Genomic DNA, 17,500 nt, shown 5'->3' on the forward strand with positions numbered 1-17,500 from the left:
AGTCTCACGACTCTACCGCAACGTATCATCAGATGAAAGAATGAGTCTATATGAGCAGGAGACTATGCATGGATATGTCAGTAGAAAACTTTGTGATGATAGTAACATAGATCATCAAAACAGTTTATCAAGGACGAACAGCCGGATTACTACCTCCCACTTTGAAGGGTATGCGTTTGCAATCTAGAAACAGGAAATATCAACCAAGTACCTGATGCACAAAAGGGATAGAGATATAGGAAAAGCCGTAAAATGTGACAATCTATGTAGAATTTGTGGAATTAACGCCGAAGATATCACCCACATCATAAGCAGATGTCCGAAAATGTCATCACGGTTTTATACCGATGAGACATGTTGTTGCAGCTAGGACACTCTATTATGAAATCCGTTGGAAGAATAATCCCGTGGACAAAGAAATAACAACCCACAGTATGGTAGAGGCCATAGCCACTCATAATGGAAAGGAATACTGGTAGACTGTACCAGTGAAGACCTCAATAAAAAGTAAGTACAACAGGCCTGATATAATGATTTGGGATAGAGAAGAGAAACTGTGCACAGCTGTCCAGTGGATGTTAACATAAAGCTGAAGATCAGTGAAACAGAGAACACCTATGTTGAACTATTGAGAAATCTGCAGTTATTCTATCCGGATTACCAGTTCAGCTTTTTATCTGTATTTATTGGGGCCCTGGGTTATGTAACACACTGCCTAAATATCAATCTTGAGAAATTAGGCTTCTCAAAACCAGAAAAGAGAAAGCTAATTCGAAGACTATACATACAATCCCTCACTGGAAATGTAAAAATCTGTAAAACTTCCCAGAAATTTATCATTTAAATATATGTGAACGTGTCTAGATATGCATACATACATACACACATACACACACACACACACATACATACATACACAGACACACACACACACACACACATACATACATACATACAAACATACATACACACACACACATACATACATACATGCAAACAAAATCCCCTTTTATTGATGTTGAAATTCCAATGAAAGAACTTTGGATCAAGGTTGAAACTGGTTCTTTCTCTATTGGCAGGAAATCTCGAAATAAAATGAATAACGATATGCATACATACATATGTGTATACATACATACATGCATACATATATATATATATATATATATATATATATATATATATATATATATATATATATATATATATAGATATATATATATATATGTATGTATGTATGTATTATGTATGTATGTATGTATGTATGCATGTATGTGTATATATATATATATACGGTTTATGTAATTGAGATTCAAGTGAGTTCTAATGAATTCACATGAATATGGTCTTTAACTAGGATGCACCGGAAATCTATATGGTGTTAACCATACGACAAGTGGGGTGATTACAAATAGGAAAAAAGCAACATATATATATATATATATATATATATATATATATATATATATATATATATGTAGGCACAGGCGTGTCTGTTGTAGTAAAAAGCTTGCTTCCCCACCACATGGACTCGCGTTCAGTCCCACTGCGTGATGCCTTGGGCACGTGTCTTCTATTATAGCCTCTGGCCAACCAATAAAAGAGTATAAATATATATATAACGATTCATTTTGCTCGCATCAACCACTTTATACTATATTTATGTACGTGTATATATATATATATATATATATATATATATATATATATATATATATATACATTGGCTGCGTTGCACTATCAGAAATATAGATTTTTCGGCTAGTGAAGTAATACTGCTGAAAGCATAATAGTTACTAAGAGGTATCGGGGGTTTTGCAGCTATTGTATGGGGAATAACTGTGATTATCTTAAATTATTGATCATTTCCCTATCGTTGATCAATTCTAGATTTCGTCGGCACAAGACAGAATTCTCATGTGTTACCATCAACAACGAAATCTTTACCGTTTATATCTCTCTCTATATAAACGGCAGTTTGTCTGTCTGTGTGTCTGTGTGTCTGTCAGGTTGTACCCTCACCCTGACCACGGCTTTCAACCTATTCTGATGAAACTTGACACACACATAGCCCAATGTCATAATTCAAAACTAACGCAGCGAAAATTTTTAAAAATTCCCCCAGTTCTGAAAAAATCGATAAATTCGACATGGGGTCGAGAATCTAAGCTTTTTATATGCAACACATTTTCTGTTGTAGTTTTCGCAACTTCCAATCGATTTTCACCAAACTCATGGTGAAGCTTAATGTTGCCCTAAGAAACTTAATTCTGACGTTAGTTTTCCATGCAATACCTTACCATCAGAAAAAATCGATAAAATCATGCCATTTTGGGAAATCGCGTTCAACTTCAAGATGACATATTTTCGAGAATATCTTTCACAAATTGGCATGAATTTTTTTTTAAATTCACAGCGAGCATCATGTCTGCTCCAAGGAGCTATATGGCCCTTTTTATTCCAATAGGATACTTTATAACTGGAAAAAATCGGTTAATTAAATCCTATGTGGCACACATAGCAAACCGATTTGTGTATTAAACACAAACCACAGACTGTCTAGGGGACGCAACTCGACCTTTTTAAATCTCGGAACACGTGGGGTAAGTATTCCAAAATGTATAGAAATGTACAAAAATGGCAAAAAAGTGGGCAGCAATGTGAGTGACAACAACGAAAAAGTCAAAAGTGACCAAACTGAACAAACGAATGGAAAAGGTTTCTTGGTGCACACGACAAAAGCGGTTTATAATAAACCAAGAGTTTGCAAGTAGCGTCCGAGGACTCTTATGGTACGTCAAAAATTTAAGGTAAAACGTTTGGGGTGGTAGCTATAAAGAAAGTTTAAACAAAATAAGTATTCGAATAACTTGCGGCTGCAGCAGCTATTAGCAGAAGTGGCGGTGTTGGGGGTAAAGTCTCGAATGTAATTTCTTCCTGGTAGGAATTGGTTGGGTTGAATTATTGATAGCTGTTTGATAGTTATTTGGGAGTGAAGAGAAGACATTGCAAACTACACATGCGCCTTCGTTCCCTAAAGGGAAAGGACTAGATTGGGATTGGTCGTTGCCTACTAGGGGCTCTTACATACCCGGGCAACGCCGGGCTATGCTGCTAGTTCAAGGATAAAACTTTACGGAATCCACTTTAAAGAATCTGAAGCGCAGGGAGAGTCCAAAACATCATCAAGGATTGTTGAGATGTGCAAAATCCAAAAAACTGAAGAATGAAAAGATTTTTATAAAATATTCGGTAAATAAACAGAAAATATAAAATTGGAATCGTGAATATTTTCTCGAGAGAAAGTTGATAAATACTTATTCCAAAGAATATAGCAGAGGTGCTTTTATATAGTTCAAAGGATAACTATGGAAAAAAGTAGGAATTTTAAAGAGATGAGTATTTCAACAGAATAATTGTAATATTTGGTATGAAAAAATGGTGGTGGAAGCGATATCAGGTTGTAAAAGGGAAAATTGTTTAAAAAAACATTTAAAATTTAGTCATCAAGTTGATTCGTTAAGAATCGCTAATCTGACAAGAGATATTTTTATAGATTGAAGAGGTAACTTTTTTCGAAATGAAGAGTTGGCATATCACGCAAAAAATGAATATTTATGGTGATAACTTCGGCCAACTTTCAATAACCTCTTCAGAAAACACACACACACACACATCTGTCTGTCTGTTTGTCTGTTAATGTTCTGTCTCACTCACTCTTAGTATATATATAAATATATATATATATATATATATATATATATATACACACACACACACACACATAATATATATATATATATATACATACATATACACACACACACATATATATATACACACACACACATATATATATATATACATAATTATAAATATATATGTATATATATATGTATGTATATATACATATACTTATGTATATATGTGTGTGTAAGTATATATACTTACACACACCCACGCACACTCCTTCCTACTCAACAAGCACACACCAACACCCACGCCTCCCAACTCCCACCACCTATCACCTCTGTTCTACCTCGCACCTTCATCCTGTTCGACCCACACACATCCCCCTACAACACACACACATATACGTCAGGTAGCCTCACGCACAAATGCAAGCGACCTAAAACACATATACATACGCACAAATAGAATATACACACATTATACACCAGCAGCCCCATATACACACACCAACTGATAACAGACACACGCACACTCACTCACATAATACACAAGCATAAATACACATAATAAACATGCACACACACTTTATACACACACACTTTATACACACACACGTTATACACACATACACACGCGCATATGTCTGACAGCCTCTTACACAAACCTAAAAAACGAAATTAGACCATTCACACACATACACATCCTACTCACACAAAGCATATACGCACACATTAGCTGCTACATACACGCGATTGCAGACACATACACACATCCCATAACCTCACACACACGCATACGTTAGACAGCACACACGCACGCGTACTTGTGCACTTACACGTTTACATAACCTTCATACTCAAACACATCCTTGCTATATGCACACATACTCAGGCGCTCATCCATACACACATACACACACATACACATTATTCTCACATATATACATATTTGCGCATGCACGCTTAGCTAGGTCGTTGTTGTCTCCCTTGCTTCCGGTCAATTGAACATATGTAACCATTAATCAAGACACGTTTTCCGTACAAGAGCATAGGCACGAAACGTCAAAGAATTCGTGCATTTTTTCTAAGCGTCAAACAATAATACGCCTTGTTTGTTGTTCCTTCACCTGTCTCTGCTATTTTACACAATTTTGAACTACACACACATATACACACACAAACACACACACACACACACACGTGTATAAATGGATTTATTGAAACAAACATACATAGAATTATATAAGCATGTATATGTATGCGTGAATCCGCACGCACACCCACACGTACATTCATTCGTGGCACTCCGTCGGTTGCAACGACGAGGGTTCCAGTTGATCCGATCAACGGAACAGCCTGCTCGTGAAATTAATGTGCAAGTGGCTGAGCACTCCACAGACACGTGTACCCTTAATGTGATTCTCAGGGAGATTCAGCGTGACAAGGCTGGCCCTTTGAAATACAAGTACAACAGAAACAGGAAGAAGAATGAATGAGAGAAAGTTGTGGTGAAAGAGTACAGCAGGATTTGCCATCATCCTCTGCCGGAGCCTCGTGCACCTTTAGGTGTTTTCGCTCAATAAACACTCACAACGTCCGGTGTGGGAATCGAAACCGCGATACTGCGACCGCAAGTCCGCTGCCCTAACCACCGGGCCATTGCGTCTCCACTACACGTACATACATACTTATATATATATATATATATATATATATATATATATATATATATATATTATATATATATATATATATATATATATATATATATAGATATATATATAATATATATATATATATATATATATATATGCATATATATTATATGTGTGTGTATATATATTATATATACATAGACATATAATATATATACATATAAACTTAGATAAACTTAGATATGTTTCGACCAAAGATTGGTCCAGTCCATGTCTAACTTAATAGCACCACCTGAAAGGATTATTTGAATCCTGTTTAGGTCAAGTTTTGTTTATGGTCGATTCAAGTAGTGAGTTTTTGTTGAGTGAATTGTATCCAATTATGGGTGGCTTATCTGGTATTCCTTGAAGGAATCTATCCAGACTCCGTTTAAAGTTGATGGGATGCTTTTCCTCTTTGATCTCTTTCGGGGCAATGTTAAATAGGGCAGGGCCTGTTGAGGAAAAGAAATTATGTTGCAGTGTACATATATGCTGTGATCTTGAATTGGGCAGGGGACGTATGGCCCGTGGTCCCAGTCTTGGATGAACCTTGAAGCTAATGTTCAGGTCGTTTTGGCAAAGTTGGCGGTATATTCTCCACATCGTACAAATGATGTACCGCTCACGGCGACGCTGGAGAGGGTAGAGTTTCAAGGCTTTAAGGCGGTCCCAATAATCGAGAGCAGCCATGCCTTCAATTCGTTTAGTGAGTGCCCTCGGGGGTGATTCAATCCTCAAGATGTTTTGTCTTGTATGGGGAGACCACAGTGGGAAGCAGTATTCGAGGTGTGGCCGTACGAGCTTCTTGTTGATGTGTGCACCCCAACCGAGATCGTCATCAACAATTACACCCAGGTCTCTGATATTGTTAGAGGCTGTGAGCGGTTCCCCTGAAGGAAGAGAGTATGGCTGTGTTAGTGAGGAAGTTCTTCCAAAATGCATCAGCTCAAATTTTCCCTCGTTTAGTTGCATTTTGTTTCTGTCTGCCCATTGACTCATAGCATATAGATCAGACTGGAGTTGAGTTCGGTCTGCTTCTTCATTGACGATTTGCTGGAGCTTAGTGTCATCACCAAATATTTTTACTTTGCAGTAATGTACGACACTGGAAAGGTCGTTTATGTAAATTATAAAGAGTAGCGGGGGACACCACTGGTGACTTTTGCTGGGCTTGAGTGGACTCCATCAACTACATGTTGTGTTCTATTCGCCAGGAAATACTTAATCCAGTGTAGAACTTTTCCACGGATTCCAACATTTGCCAATTTTGAGAGTAGGATATTATGGTCAACCCTGTCGAACGCTTTACTGAAGTCAAGATATATGACATCAGAGTTCGAACCTGTTCCCAAGGCTTTGAGTATATGTTCAATGTGGTGTAAGAGCTGTGTTAGACAGTCCCTGCCACAGCGAAAGCCATGCTGATTTGCACTTAGGAGTTTGGGGGTCTCCAGGAAGTCAGCTATCCTTGATCTTAACACTCTTTCAAACACTTTAATGATGTGGGAGGTGAGTGAGATTGGGCGATAGTTGACTGCGAGGGATCTGTTTCCCTGTTTGAAAACCGGGATGACAGACTGGGATAGAAACTGTTTCGGTATATAACCTGCGTCTAACGAATTTCTCCAGAGGTTGGTCCGAGGGACTGCAAGTTGATATCTACATTCCTTCAGGAGACTAGCGGGAAATCTATCAGGGCCTACAGCAGAATAGTATTTGACCTAATTTATTGCTGCTATGATGTCAGAGGCAGTGAAGGTTATGTCTGAGATTTTATGTTGGGAGTCAACTTCGTTCGCTTCTCTTGCGTCAATATCAGTGGGAACACTAAAGACAGAGCAGTATTGTTTCTGCAGTATTTCTGCCATTTCTTTAGCATCGTGTTGGGGAATGCCGTTTTCATCAATCAATGGCCCAATGGGTGAGACAGTGGTTCTATGCTTATTTGCATAAGAATAGAACACTTTTGGGTTATGTTTGATGTTTTTGATTACCCACTGTTCCTCCACAGCTCTTTGATTTTCAATGGAGGTTTTCATGTCGGTCTGCAGATGAAGTTTTTCAAACTTTAGCCTTTTCATTGTTGATGAACGTGGATGTTGTGTGAGGGAATATTTTAACTGGTTGATTTTTTTATTGAGTTTTTTGATGCGCCTGATGAGTGTTTTTTTTTTCTTTTTAGGGAGCCGGTTTCTGTTTGTGTTAGTAGATTTCGTAGGAGCGTGTTTAGAGCATGTATAGGTGACAATGTTCTCAAAGTGCTGCCATGCGGTCTCAATTTGGGTGGAATTGAGAGTAAAAGACCAGTCGATGAAAGACAGATCCTTTCTGATTGCTCCCCAGTCCGCTTTGTGGAAGTTTATGTTGTCAAATGAGTGCCATGGAGTGGGATTGGCTGGTTTGGTTTTTAAATGTCGAGAATTAAAATTGCAGAGTACCATGTCGTGGTCTGAGAGGAGAGTTTTTTCAACTGAAATACTGTGAATGAAGCTAGAGTGGTTGGTTAATATTAGATCCAAGATCGTTTTATTCTGTCTTGTTGGTTCGAGCACTAGCTGAGTCAGGAAGAATTTATCCATTAGATTAAAGAGTAATTCTGCTGCTGCTCTATCTGATGTAGAGCATTTGCCTAACTTCAGAGTATTTGTGGGCCAGTTTATATGAGGGAGGTTAAAATCACCCATCATTAGTATGTTTCCGGAGTTGTAATTTTGAAGGAAGGACTTGATTTTTTAAGGTACTCTTAAAACACTTTAGAGGGCTTGGGGAGGCGTGTAAAGACCAACAATGATTATGTCTTGGCCTTGTTGAATAGTGATATAGATTCACAATAGCCATTGGAAAATATGTCCTTGGCATCAAGTGAAAAGGAGTCATGGATAAAGATGGCTGTCCCTCCCTTATTTCGGTCTGTGCGATCCGCACGAACAATGGTGAAATCTTTTATTTTCACCTCGGCGTCCATATGGGTGTTGTTCAGGTGAGTCTCGGTAAGGATAAAGAAAGGGAAGCCATGTGCCGTTTCGGCAAGCCAACTCTCTATATATGGGATCTTCCATTTTTGGGCAATGATTGATGGGTTGATGCCACGTACATTTAACAGGAATGTCGAGGTAAGGGTAGTTTGATGTTTGCATTGTTCTAAGTTATGTTTTATGTTGATCAGTGGTAAAAATGTGGGTAGTTTTTGTATGGAGCTGTGTGTGTGTGATTTTCTTGTTGGTAGTGGGTGTGTGGTCCTTGTGATTTGCATAAATGGTTGCTGATAGCTCGTTGGATCTCCTGGCTTAGGTCGGCCTTCATATTTTCTAGATAAGCCAGTAAAAAAGAGTTGCCTCTTTGGTTTGCCACTTGGTCAGAGGATACATAGTTCATGTTTATGTTATTTGGTGTTATGGTTTTTTCATGGTTCTGTCTTCGTTGTTTGATTGTAGGAGGTGAAATGTGGTTGTATTTTGTTTTTATTGTCGTAGAACTCCTCTGTTGCTGTTTATATTTATTTTGCAATCGTTTTGTGCCCTTCAGATAGTGGTGGTTGCATTCTGGGTTCAGGCATATCCTTAGTGACACAGAAGTTTGGCACAGTTTAGGATGGAAGAAGGTGCATTCATTGCCTTTTGTGCATCCATATTTGGGATCAGGACCATGGACTCTGTATTTAGGACAGTATTTGGGGTGGAGGTGAGGGCAGTTATTTCCCGTTATACCATATGGACAGGTGCCCTTAACAAGCCTACGACATAAGGTAGGATGGAAAAAAGCACAGCGTCCCGTGTTGCTGGTGCCGCTGGGGCCAAATCTACAGTTGCATTGAGAATGGTAACAACAGAGTATTTGACGTGGGTGTAGTAGAGGTTTTTTTATTCTGGTAGGCTCGTTGGTCAGTGGTCCTATTGTAGTAGCAGTAGCAGAGTGTTGTTGTTGTTGTTGCTGTAACAGCAGTGAAACTTGACTTGCAACAGTAGGTCTGGGTGGAATCGGGTCAGATACTGGTGCCAAACAAGGTGATTCCAATGTAGTAGCAGAAGCAGACTGTTGAGTTTTGATAGTGAGTCCTGGCTTGCCAAGATAGTGTTGGGTGGAATTAGGTCATATAGCGATATCAATGAGGATGTTGTTTGTTGCTGGCTATCGGGTCGTTAAAGCGACCCCTGACCTGTTGGAGTTGGGTCATTTGGTGCACTACATTCATTGACAAGTATGGCTTTTAGTGTTGCCATGTGCGTGTGGAAAATAGGAAATGCTCTTACGATCTCTTTTATTTTATTTTCGATCTGTTTTACAGATCTGTAAAAGGATTGTTTTGCTAACTTTTCAGCGATTTTACTGTAAACATTAGCTTTTACACAATCGTTATGGTGAGTGTAGCAAGCGTTTATCAGTGAACTGATTTCATTTTCAACCCAGTGGCGTTTTGGAATATTATTGGCCATATTCAGTGGGACAGTATTATACACTGTATGTCAGTTATTGATGGCTTGGCGTATAATAGTGAATGCACCGTTGAAAAGTTTGTGTCGATATATTCGGAAATGCGTGGCTATATCTGGGTGTGTGTGGGAGAGTTCAGTGTATTTAGTACAAATCAGGATGAGCGGTGTGTTTAATACAAATCAAGAGAAAAGAATTGTACTCACGGGACTAGTTTTAGAACTAGTCTTGGGTTTAGTTTTAGTTTATATTTCTTTCTCCCAAGGTTGTATATAAATTTGTATAAATTTATCCTCCGATGGTAGTAAAATAGTAGAATAGTAGAATTCAAAAGTTCTGTGACTAAAAACAAGAAAGAAGTTTCGCTGGCTTGAGTTGAAATATGCTTCTTTGGCTACTGACTTGACCGGAGCTATGAAAAAGTACGTCTTGTCACGACGAATGCTCACGATTATATATATATTATATATATATATATATATATATATATATATAAAGTTAATCCAAACATGAAAGCACAAAAAAACACAACAACGCGAGGACGTGGAACAAATATAGTATTATTGGACGCTCAGGAAAGAAGGAAAGAAGGAGGGTTTAACGTTTCGAGCGGAGTTCTTCGTCGGAAACATAGGAGAAGGAAAGATCCAGAGAAGGGAAGACAGAGGAAAAAAAATCGCCAACGGTACACACGTGGTCACGTGTCTTGAATGGCACAACAATGCAGAATGGACCATAATAACTCTATAACTTATAAGTAATTTAATTCTTCATATTCTGATACAATGCTTCGGAATATAAAAAATCCTTCTTCAAACATTGCTAGAAATTAATCGAATCACTGTTAGGTTAGACATAAGTAACAATGGAACAAAATTCCTCATCGATGATAGTTGCTGTGGTTCCTTATGTCTAGGGAGGGAGGAGAGATCCAATTTAATCGCGGATTCCTGAGGTAAATCCATGACCAAAAATTGTAATCTAACCATTCTCTCTGATCATGGATTTACCATAGGAATGCTTGATTGGATCTCTCCCCACCTCTCTCTCTCTGGACATAAGGAACAACATCTATCATTGATGAGGAACTTTATTCCACTTCTACTCTCCCTGGTGGAGTTTTCGCTCGACACGATATTCCAACACCTGGGATATCCCAGAAACAGCTGTTAGAGACTATTTCTACCTTTCATTATAAAGCTAAATTAAATTAAATATCCTTGTCAAGTACTGTCAAATTGTTTGCCTTTCTTTTTTACTTTAAGTTATATATATTTTTTATTTGTGTGTGTGTGGTGTGTGTGTGTGTGTGTGTGTGTGTGTGGTGTGTGTGTGTGGTGTGTGTGTGTGTATGTGTGTGAAGACACACAAACATATATTGTAAAAACACAAAACATTGGCGTATAGATTACACGGTTGAGTAAAGTTCCTCTGAACCGAATCTGAAAATTGGTTTCAATCCCCAACTGCGTATATCTAATTTCTTTCGTGATACTGAAAACATTGGTAAAGGGACGAACTTCGTAAATCTACTTACAGTCTGTGGAAATCGGAAGTTCCATATTCTATCAAAAAACGGCAAAGAGAAGCAATTCTTGATGTATCACGTTCAAGTAGTTTGACATGTCAAGTGCATCTCCATCCAACCATCTTTAAAGTATTAGTGTCTGATGGAATGGCTATCAGAGATATGCCTTTCATATCAACTATATGTATTGTATGCTTTCTCATCTATAAGAGAGTAAATGAAAAACTTAGATTATCTGAAATTGTTCATCCACTTTGTAATGATTAAAGAAGAAAATGTAAAAACAAACGAAGAAAATAATAACTTTAATGATATCAACCAATCGAATGTTTTGTCAAAAAATAGATAAAGAAATAAACGATCAAAACATTTTTTTTAATTTGTAAAAGAATTCACTCAACTTAATATAAAAGAAAAAATATATAAACTAATATCTTTACTAACACACACTAATAAAACATTCAGATACAATTGAATTTCAGCAAATTTTCAAATCTTTACCAAACTTTCGGTTTTACTTTATATTTTAAAGAACAAGATTAACTATTGATTAATTGTTGTGTTCCAATGGAAAATTTTGCTCTCAATTTTCTTATAAAACCCTAAAATATTTTTCTTTAAGATATTTGCTTTTCATGGAGAAGAAATCTGCGTGTAAAACACCGATTTCTATCGGAGATATCATCTGAAAGCCTGACCTGGTTCAAGAAACTTCATGACACCATGAATATATGCATACAATTATATATGCACACACATTTTCTAATTTACATATATATATATTATATTTTGTGAAATTTGATTTAAAATTTCTAAATTGAAATTTTCCCTGTAAGTTGGGAATAATATTCCCTCATATTATATACCACATATATATATGGATATATATATTACATATACATATATGTATATATTATATATATATATATATATATATATATTATATATATATATATATATATATATATATATATATATATAAAGGAAATGAAGAAAATGCTGACAAAATAATTTAAGTAAGGGAGAGTGTATTTAATTAGGTGAAAGTTCTTTTACCCCAACACCAACTTCCATTCAAACATTCACGTGACCCCTTTATAACGTGAATGTTTGAATGGAAGTTGGTGTTTGGGGTAAAGAACTTTCAACTAATTAAATACACTCTCCCTTACTTAAATTATTTTGTCAGCATTTTCTTCATTTCCTTTTTTTATATATCACAACTCGTATTCCACATCTCCTTTTTTAAATATATATATATATATCTATATATAATATATATATATATAATATCATATATATATATATATATAGTGAAGTTTATTTGCCAACATAACGTGGAAGTCCAACATGGGACTAGTTACTACTTTTTAACCCCCGGAAAGCATCTTTTCCAGCTGGTTTATCGACACTTGGTCTGTCCGAGATATACTGCAAGGGAAATTACCCAGAAACCATTGGTCAGCTGGTACTACTAACGGCTAGAAGTTAGTAGTAAGCCCCTTGCTTACAGTATGTCTCAGACACAGACCCTGTGCGGACAAACCAGCTGGAAAAGTTGTTTTCCTGGGGTTAAAAAATGTTTATTGTCTTATGCACGTTATGTTGGCAGTTACACTTTAATATTCAGGACTATTTCTACATCTCATTCACAGATTTAAAACTAGTTGTTCTCCTTTAATATATATATATATATATATATATATATATATGTGTATGTGTGTGTGTGTGTGTGTGTGTGTGTGTGTGTGTGTGTGTATGTATATATATGCATATATATGTATCAAAAGAAAAAGAGGACGCAAAGGTAACATATGTACCGCAAAATCCTTTGCGCCCTGTTTTTCTTTTGATACATATATCCTATCACCTATATAGGTGCTTACATTTATCAAGCATTCACCCTGAATTTATATATGCATATATGTATATATATATATATACACACGCACACACACACACACACATATATATATTTATATATATATATGGAAAAAAAAGTCAAGATACAAAAAGGCTAAAATAATTATATAAAAAACATTTCAGTGCCGGTTTTAGTCATTGTGACTTTTTCAACTGTAACAATTAGATTTTAAAAAATTAAAGTAAAGTTTTTTTAAAAGAATATTTGTATAGTGTTCAAATACAAGTGGCATTTTCCTTGTTTCTGCCTGCCTCTGTCTCTCTTGTTTACTCTTGTGGGTTCGAGGTCGTTGTGAATTCTTGGTAGGGAAGAAGAAGAAGAAGAAGAAGAAGAAGAAGAGGGAGAGGAGGAGGAGGAGGAGAAGAAGAAGAAGAAGAAGAAGAAGAAGAAGAAGGAGAAGAAGAAGAGGGAGAGGAGGAGGAGGAGAAGAAGAAGAAGAAGAAGAAGAAGAAGAAGAAGATGATGAAGAGGAAGAAGAATGTGGGAGTGCCATGACTGTAGTATGTTGAATGGTCAGCGCAATAATTGCAATTTTGAAAAATTGTGAAAATGGAAATTGAAATTGAAATGTAGAAAAAGTCTCTTTTAGTTCGTAATATATACTAGAGGCATGTTAATCTGTACATTTGTGTGTAATTTAAAATACTAGTTCCTCATTGTGTCAATGTTGAATTATTATTGACAAAGGAAAAATCCTTGGTCAATATAATGTAATATAAATGATATATATATATATATTTATATATATGTATATATATATATATATTTATTAATTAATAAGGGTGAGCTAACAATCGTACTGACTTTCATGGGAAGCATGTATTTTTGTGGTTGAAACCTATTGGATCTATTACTAGTGCTAGAGTGAGCCACATAGTGACCACTCTCTTATATTTATTTATATATATTTATTATATATATATATATATATATTTATATATATGTATATATATATATATGTATATTTATATATATAAGTATATGAAAGAATGGAGTTGAACGACTAGTTAACAAATATCCTTTATTCTCGACATATGTTTCGAAGGCTGCATATTCCTAATTCCGAAGGAATAAGGAGTACATTATGCAGATTTCTCATCAGGAAAATCAAGGAACTTATGTCGACATCAAAATGCACAAAAAACTTTTAGCTGACCGCTCTCAAGGAGCCCATGGCGATAATGCGTGTCTCTTCATAATGAGTGACGTCAGAGATCCTACACTGAAAAAGACACACCTTTCACTCATATAAATAGTGACTAATATAGATAACCCCTCGATTTCCAAAAACAATTTTGCTATATTTCACCCCAATAGTCAAAAAGATTTTCTTATATTCCCAATTACTACTATCCATTCTTGCATTGCCTCTCACCTCGCCCGATTCTTTCTCCCTTTCGCTATCCACTTTCCTTTCTCTACAGTAACCATAATCGAACACACAGACACAGACCTTTCACCTCACAGCTGTCAGTTTTCTGACATCTACCCATCCACAACACAATCACGCATTCAGACACACACATACACACTTAAGACAGTTATATACAGTCACACACACAGGCACTCATTCACAAAAGAAATCATTTAAATCCACCATTCTTTTGACCTGCACTCTCTCACCTTACTATTCTTATGCCTCCCTCCTCCTACTTCGTTTGAACTCTTGAACCTTTAGAAACTTCTAGATTCTTCTACATTCAGCCACTCTGACGTCACTCATTATAAAGAGACACTCATTATCGCCATGGGCTCCTTGAGAGCGGTCAGCTAAAAGTCTTTTGTGCATTTTGATGTTGACATAAGTTCCTTGATTTTCCTGATGAGAAATCTGCATAATGTACTCCATATTCCTTCGGAATTAGGAATATGCAGACTTCGAAATATATGTCGAGAATAAAGGATAACTAGTCGTTCAACTCCATTCTTTCATATACTTATAATTTTAAAATAAACATACAAATTTCCGCACGAAGACACGTAGTCTATGCCCTAGGGACGTAGCTTCAACCGTGTTCTTTCTGATGTGAATTTGCTACCCAGGTATCGGTTATCTTTCGAATTATCCTTAATAAGTTAACTCATTCAATTACTCAAATATATATATATATATATATATATATATATATGTGTGTGTGTGTGTGTGTGTGTGTGTATTTAATTTTATTTGTTAGGGAATAAGAAATTCCGGCATCACAGGAGTTCAAATTATTTTCAATGAGGAAATATATATTTTTTTCATTTAGAGATAGTAGGCCCCTTCATCCCACCAAATAAAAGATTTCAAATTTAAATACTTGCTACTTATATCTCGGATACATGTTTTTCTTGAGGTTCATTTGCCGGTTCCTTAACCATACCGTGTTTTGCTGGAACCTTTCTTAAAATATAACCCCAATCATCAGGCCTCTATATGATTGGGGTTATATTTTAAGAAAGGTTCCAGCAAAACACGGCGTGGTTAAGGAACCGGCAAATGAACCTCAAGAAAAACATGTATCCGAGATATAAGTAGCAAGTATTTAAATTTGAAATCTTTTATTTGGTGGGATGAAGGGGCCTACTATCTCTAAATGAAGATATATATATATATATATATATATATATATATTGCCCAAGAAATTGAGTGAAAGTGTTACAATTCGAGGCCACATTTTGAGTTTTATTTTTAAGGAATGAGTAGGAATCAGAAGGTCAAGTTTGTATATTAAGGTGTGGTCTGTACTATTGTATAAACAGGTTTTCCTTGTTTAGGCGTTCTTGTTAGGAGATTGAATCTTTGCACTGGTATAATGGAAAAATATAGAAATTCGTTTTTTTATTTCTTGCGCATCTGTGAATATGTTCGCCCAGAGCTATCTGCCTGTATTGAGGAAAACGAATCTGTTCTTTATGCAGCGTAACTCTGCTTCTCAAAGTAAGACTCGTTTGGCCCACATAATTGTGGCCACAACCTGAGCAGGTTAGGACATAAATCAGGTTCTGAGAGGCACATGTGAACTTGGTATAAATTTTAAATATTTCTCCTTGCTGGAATGTGAATTCCGAGTTTGAAAGTTGCGGGATGTTGTTTTTAATTTCTTTCGGGATAACATTGAAAAGAGCAGGACATTGTGTGGCAATGTTTATTATGTGATGTGATCTCGACCTTTGTAGGGAACGTAATTCACGAGGGCCTAGTCTTGGGCGAATTGTAAGCATAATACCGATATCATTTGGATAATATTTATTTCTTTGTTGCCCACAGGGAGCTAAACATAGAAGGGACAAACAAGGACAGACAAATGGATTAAGTCGATTAGATCGACCTCAGTGCGTAACTGGTACTTATTTAATCGAATCCGAAAGGATGAAAGGCAAAGTCGACCTCGACGAAATTTGAACTCAGAACATTTCACCCGGCGTGCTAATGTTTCTGCCAGCTCGCCGCCTTTTATCATTTGGATAATATTGATGAAATATTTTCCACGTTGTGCAAATAATGTATCGCTCATGGTGGCGTTGCAGAGGATGGAGTTTCAGCAGTTTAAGTCGAGCCCAACAATCAAGTCCTATCATGCCATTTAGTTTTTTAGTGATTGATCTTTGTGCCGCTTCGATCCTCATTATGTCTTGTTTTTTGTAGGGGGACCGCAATGGGCAGCAGTATTCGAGGTGGGGGCCTAGCGAATGTGGAGAAGAGAAGGATGATGGTTTCCTGATCCCTAGATGGAAAAGTTCTGAGGATCTGTGAACACATTCTGCGGGTGATATCGACTATGGTTACTGTCAACATTTACACCTAAGTTTCTGATATTATCTGACGTTTCAAATAGGTCTCCCGACGGTAGTGTATACGGTTGTTTGAGTGCGCCCTCTTTTACAAAGATACGAGGAAGTATATTAAAGAAAACTGCAATTTTGCACTATTATTTTATTCACTTTGTTTATACTTTTATTGCCTTCAAAATATTCTCCATTTGAAGCAATGCTTCAGTTCAGACGCGTTTTCTACTGTTCGAAGCAGAACTCTTGCGAAGTGATGTCTTTTAACGTTTCCCTCGTTTCTTTTCTTCACCTCTTCCACATCTGCAAATTCCGTAGCACCGGTTTTCGTCACCAGTGATGACCTTCCAAAAAAAGGTCCCGATCAACTTCCGGCTGTTCTTTCAGTTCACGGCACTCATTCAGTCATGATCTTCCATGAGCAAGCATGACACAAATTTTGCCGCAACTCTTTTCATTCGCA

General features: G+C 36.6%; 1 protein-coding gene and 1 long non-coding RNA gene across 2 annotated transcripts in view; one reads left to right on the forward strand and one right to left on the reverse strand.

Moving 5' to 3' along the window:
• Positions 1-17,500, forward strand: part of LOC115215763 (bursicon-like) — a 271,875-nt gene that overhangs the window by 231,689 nt on the left and 22,686 nt on the right. The gene's annotated exons all lie outside the window — the stretch shown is intronic.
• LOC118764754 lies at positions 7,470-10,873 on the reverse strand. Its single transcript, XR_005000552.1, has 3 exons — positions 10,862-10,873; positions 8,426-8,428; positions 7,470-7,563 (listed from the first exon to the last, which is right to left on the reverse strand). It is a non-coding gene; the product is annotated as an uncharacterized LOC118764754 (long non-coding RNA).

Source organism: Octopus sinensis, linkage group LG9 (assembly GCF_006345805.1).
Source record: "Octopus sinensis linkage group LG9, ASM634580v1, whole genome shotgun sequence".
Classification (NCBI taxonomy): Eukaryota; Metazoa; Mollusca; class Cephalopoda; order Octopoda; family Octopodidae; genus Octopus; species Octopus sinensis.